General features: G+C 39.2%; 1 long non-coding RNA gene across 1 annotated transcript; it reads left to right on the top strand.

The window, feature by feature from the left end:
* Positions 1-211: 211 nt before the first annotated feature.
* LOC138757499 (uncharacterized) lies at positions 212-3695 on the top strand. Its single transcript, XR_011353631.1, has 3 exons — positions 212-347; positions 2543-2639; positions 3610-3695. It is a non-coding gene; the product is annotated as an uncharacterized lncRNA (long non-coding RNA).
* Positions 3696-6065: the final 2370 nt, after the last annotated feature.

A 6065-nucleotide genomic window follows, 5' to 3' on the forward strand; every position in this document is an offset into this window, starting at 1 on the left:
AAAGTACACGGTTTGACCTGCTGAGTTTTTCCAGTTTTGTGTTTTTACTTCAATCACAGTATCAGCAAACTTTTCTGCTTTACTTTTGGATTATTGACTACAGTTCTGGCCACCACTTTATAGGAAGGAACAGGAGGTGAATGTGTTATTTGCAAGATTTGGTGCTATTCAGTATAACTTCCTGTTATGATTTTCCAGGATTGTCCAAATATCATTTTCAGGGAAAATTCTAAGCCACCTCCTGCCCTACTGTTCAACTGTCAATCAGGAATTGGACGTTCGACTCTTGGAATGATCATAGGTGCTCTGACGATAGCTCACCGAACAGAATTTCCTAAGATAGAAAGGTAAGAGATTTGAAATAAATATTGCTTTTCAAAATGATGAGCAAGCCTTGAAATTCATCCAAATCAAAGAGCACAAAGCTCTTGGACTCCCATGAAAATAGCAGGACAATAGCAGTAAGTACACAGATTTGATCACATATTTTGAATTGCAGGAGAGATTCTTCCTTCCAAAGATACCCTCAGCCCACAGAAGAGATTTGAAATGGAAGTCGGGCATCTCTCGAATTACCAGCATAGTTCCACAAATCCAGTCACTATTGAACATGCAACCCAACTGTTCTGAGAGGACAGTGCAATTTAGATATGTGACTGGCTAGGTAGAGAAATGTGGTGAATTGTTTTATCTTGTATAATGTTCATTTTTTAATTTTCACTGCTGGAATTTAATACTTCTAGTAATCAGTGAGGAAACTGAAGTATGTCTATTCAATCTGATCATCCCAGATCTCTGAGCTTTCCCAACTCTATCCTGTCACTGCCTTCTTGCATCATTTGTTGCAGTATCCACCCCTCCAGATTCTCTACTTTCTCTTTACATGACAACTTAGCATTGGATGAAGGGAATTAATTAGATAGAGACTACTTCCATCCTCTCTTTTCTAGGTGGATTAACTCTACAGTTTGATGGTTGTTGTCTCTAATTATGGCAACATTACGGGATAGTGTTCTCATTGAATGGCACAATTACAGCTGGTTAATATTAATAATAATTATTGAATAATTCGAGAATTTAAAACAACTGATATCAGTGAAATCAATGGCAGCCAATGTATCACATCCTTACCTGGATGTGGCTAAGATGCAGTTGACTTTAAACTTTCTCGTCAGTTCAGACAGTTTAGGGGCTTAGTTAGTAATTTCTGCTCTTGTCTGTGATGATTCAACCTCATGAATATGTATTTACAAACCAAAGGACTGATTAGCAATAGTCAGCATGGATTTAATTGAGATTGACAAGGCAGGGTGGTAAATGTTGTTCACCTAGTCTTTTCTCATGTGTTATTCTGGCCAGGAAGGAGAGATCACATGGGAGCCAGGATGAGTTAGCTTATTAGATGCACACCCCCCTCCTTCATGGAAGGAGTCAGAGGGTAGTGGTGGAGGGCTATTTCAAAGATTAAAACTAGCAGTGTTCCACTGGGAATGGTGCTGGGTCTGCTGTCGTTCATCATGTATATTAGTTTTCATTTATTTGTCACCTTACACCTATAACAGGAAAAGGGTCCTTCTGTAATCAGACTAATTCAGTGGACCCCAAACATTTTCAGGGTGCCGCCTCCAGGCCTCAACCCAAGCGCCTTCCCATACAATGGCACGGCGGGGGTGGGGGGGGGTGTTAGTGGGGGCACCAAGGGGGGTGGTGGCGGGGCTGAGAGGGTGGTTGGTGGTAGGGCTGTGATGCCAGTAGTGACGCCAATAAAATATGGCGGCCATCAAGACCAGCTTGTGAGAATGCCTCATTGCTGTTTATTTTGCTCACTACTGCCACCTTGAATCTGTCCATAAAATTACTGACTGGCTTCTTCATTAAACTTTGTAGCAGACTGAATAATAACAAGACTGAAATTTCGGAATGACCCCTTTTCCCTCATGCCCCCTTGGATCTTTCCACCACTCATGGTTGGGTGGGGGGGGGGGTGTGTGTGAATGGCAATGGCCGCATTGGGAATCACTAGACTAATTGGTTATCTCTAACATTCATACTGCACACTTCTCAGAGTATAGGGTTAAAATGAAAATGAAGATTAATTAATACCAACCAAGAGGAGCATGATAGCACTGTGTGGGGTTCATTCAGGAGCCTGATAATGGCATGGAAGGAAATGTCTTTAAGCCCATCTGTGCACACGTTCGCATTCTGAAGCCTTCTACTTGATGGTAGGAGGAAGAGAAAGTGTTTCTGGGATGCAATAGGTCCTTCAGTGTTTTGGCTGCCTTTCAAAGGCAAATGAGGGGAGGAAAGTTTGCATTATGTTCTGAGCTTCATTCACTACCTTCTCTAGCATGAGCAGAGCAGCTCCCACATCATACTGTAATGGATCAGCAAGGTTGCTTTCAATGGTGCACATGTAGAGGTTGTTGGCAGAAAAGAGGGCAGGCTGAACATTCTTAATCTTCTATGAAACTCAAGGTGTTGACCGTGTGCTTTCTCGTTAATGAACGATTGATAATCAGATGCTTTGTTATAAACATAGATCTAAGAAGGAAAGTTTTTCTGGCCCAGAAAGACATTTCAATCTTGTTGAAAAATTTGCCTGTTCCTTTCCCAATGGATGGAGAATTGTTGAAGAGGTGAGTGTTCTTTTTAAATTTCCTGTGTACTTTTTTCTGAGGTATTACATTTCAGAGATCCCTGAAAATTATATTGGTTACTTGATTGTGCCTTGAACCAAAAACATCTTGCATCAGTGACACAGAAGCAAACTTAACTCCGATTCCTGCTCTTACCTAATTATTGGTGAAAAGTGAAACAAAGTGCAATGTTCTGAATTTAAGTAGGTGTGCTTTTAACTACAATTACAGCATCTGCAAACTTTCGTGTTTCATTGAATTTAAGTGTGGTTTCAAGTTACCTATGTACCTGACTAGATTTAAAAATACACTACAATTTGAAACACCAAAACAAAATCGTCTGAAATTAAGCTATTCTAAATAAAGTTAAAATGGATTATTTACAAATCAGAACTTGGCAAATGTGGAACTCCTGCCACAATTATCTCTGTTCACTTTTTACTCAGCATATGCCCACATTATGCATTTAAAGCCAAGATCAGAATAGTCCAATAGTGCATCGCATAGTGCTGCGAGAATGGTGAGCCAAGTAAAGGGTAAAAGCAGGTGAGATACTTTGGGCCATTTTGCTGCCCTGACAGGTGGATGCTTCCCATAAGCAGGTAAACAAGTTCTTTACCTGCAATGAAGTGAGCTGGGTGGGTAAAGTTGTGCTGTGGAAGGCAGCCATGTTCTCATCTTGCTCAAACCTATTGGTTTGATGTCAATTTTACATGTTTGAAAATCTGGAATTAGGACTCGTGCCTGGATTTGTCTTCTATTGGAGGAGCATTTGGATGTTAGCATTTATGGGCATTGTTATTTGTTCATACTGAACTTTTCCAGTGAAACATTGCAAAAATTTTGGGTCACCAATCTTTTGATTAAGAGGCTGCTATTTAAGAGTTTTCCTTTAATCTTACTGGCGACATAAATTCTAGTGCAAATTCAAAGAATTAACTGTCAAACAGAATCTGTTTTTAATTTGCAGGTGGATAGCATAGTGAATATTTGTTCACAAATGCACAATCTGAAGGAACCCATCTTTCCTTGCAAAGATGATGTCTTAAAGCCTGCAGAAGAGCATCAGAGACAGGTAGATTTTTTTTGCACTTGAAATGACGCACGTCAAGCAAATCAACCAGTTTTTTTTTGAAAGTGAGATTGGAAACCAATCGTAGGTGAAAAATGTTTCAGGTTGGTAATCACAAATATCTTGGAGACCTCAAGCATTGGAAAAATAATGAAAGATCAAAGGGGTGATTTTAGTTCCTAAGGTGAAATGGATGAGATAAATGCGCAGGGGGTCCTTGTCATGACTGAGTCAAATTTAGGGATGGCACCTATCTGATGTATGTTCCCAGTGCATCACATTTGGCTATGGTTTCCCTGAGGTGTTTAACATATGAATCATAATTTTGTCTATTGTCTCTGCTGATGTTAAATTATTTTTTAGTTTTTGTTTATGATTTTGCTTTTATACCTCCTTCATCAAGCTTTTTGGTTAGTTCTTCAAACATCATCTGGAGTATTTTGTGCAGTTCTGCTTATGACACCACAGAAAAAGAAGTGATTGTGTTGGAGAGAGTGCAGGGTGGAGGATGGTTGATGGAGGGGGGTGGGATTTATTTGGGAACAACTATTGTGGTGCAACTCCACAACTGACATGAGAGAGTTGCTTAAGGTTCAACTAATTAGAGTCCAGGGAGGCATGTTCCTGTAAGAAGGAAGGAGAAGATAAGATGACCTTGGGTGATGAGAGATCATGAGAAAATTAAAAAAAGGAAATGTATGCAGAACTGAGAATCTAAAATCAGACAAGGCTTTTACTCTTCTCCAAACTCAAACTCTAGGCCCATTTGAGGTAGCTCACGACTAATTTCCTTCATTTTGGCTCAATTTCTACCTTGTGCTGCAAGCTATCACAAGATGTCAGCCTTGCCTAAGTATTTGCATTCTCACTGTGGAGTCAGAAGCATACAGATGTAATTCCGACCTAGTATCTTAAAGAGACACCAGTCTGTGGTTAATGATTATTCTGTGCTTAATAGCAAAATTGGGTGAAGAGTTGAATGATCTTCTGTTGTCAATCTCTTAACATTGCCTTAATCAAGGATCTGCACTCTGCAAAAGTTTGATCAGGAAACCTGAAATTGTTCAGTGATCCTGCAGTAAATACAGGGAGAGGCAGATAGAGTAACGTCTGTTGTATTTTGATTATACTTTTCCCTTTGTCGATCAATATGATCCTTGGTATCCAATAAAAATTTGGAGCAAGTCTCCTGGAGTTCAATGCCAATTAGATTCTGTATTTGAATGAACTAAATGAAGAAGAGTTTATTATCAAATACATTAGTGTAATGTACAGATGGAATTCAAGTCGTACTGCAGCTTCCCAGTTACATGTGTAAAGCACATAAACAAACATTAAACATGATTAACATTTATATCACAAAACATGTTTACTGATTCCTTGCACAATAATGTTTGGATAATATTTGTAATAAAGGGGCAGCATGGTTGAGTTGTGGTTAGCACACCTTTACAACGCCAGCAATCAGGACCGGAGTTTGAATCCCACAATGTCTGTATGGAATTTGTACGTTCCCCTGTGTCTGCATGGGTTTTCCCTGGGGGCTCCGGTTTCCTCCTATCATTCAAAATGTATCGAGGGTGTAGGTTAATTGGGTGTAAATTGGACAGCATGGACTCATGGGCTGAAATGGCCTGTTACTGTGCTATATGTCTAAATTTAAAATTTATTGCTTCAAGTATATTAGAATTGTTGAATGGGAAGCTGGAATTAAGGAAATGTTTTCAAATCAGAAAGGTATTCTCCTCTAAAATAATAAAGACTATCATGTGCTCTAATACTGACAAAGTTAATATTGGTTTTAAATATCTTACATTGCTCAGCAAAAGGATTCAGGAGAAACATCAACCAGTAAAACCTTTCAGTACCTTCAGAGGTACTTTTATCTTATTGCATTCAACAGCTATCTTCATGAGCAGGTAAGAAATTTTAACATCCATTTGTAGTTTACTCTGAGTTGGAGCATTTGTACAATACTAAACATTAAGATTAATTTATAAATAAAAAGATGCAATGTGTGGTGATGCCCTTGATTTTGGGTGATAGGATGGAGAATGGCAGAAAGCAGGATGGATAAATAATGTTTGAACCATTTGCTTCAACTGGTAAGTGCATTGTGAACCCAAGCTTTTGCCAAGTGCCCTCACTGAGTTAAGTTCTCTGTCCGGGGCAGGAGAGGAAATGGACCTAAAAATAAAGGGAACCAATCTGAAACATAAACTGACCACTTCTCTCCATGGATGCTGTCTAACTCATTGAATCTCTCCAGCCTATCTTTGCAGAAGTAATCCATATCTGACCTAAAACCATAGAAAAATACAGCCCTTCTAGTCTGTGCTAAACAATTATTCTTC

Source organism: Narcine bancroftii, chromosome 1, assembly GCF_036971445.1.
Source record: "Narcine bancroftii isolate sNarBan1 chromosome 1, sNarBan1.hap1, whole genome shotgun sequence".
NCBI classification, from domain to species: Eukaryota; Metazoa; Chordata; class Chondrichthyes; order Torpediniformes; family Narcinidae; genus Narcine; species Narcine bancroftii.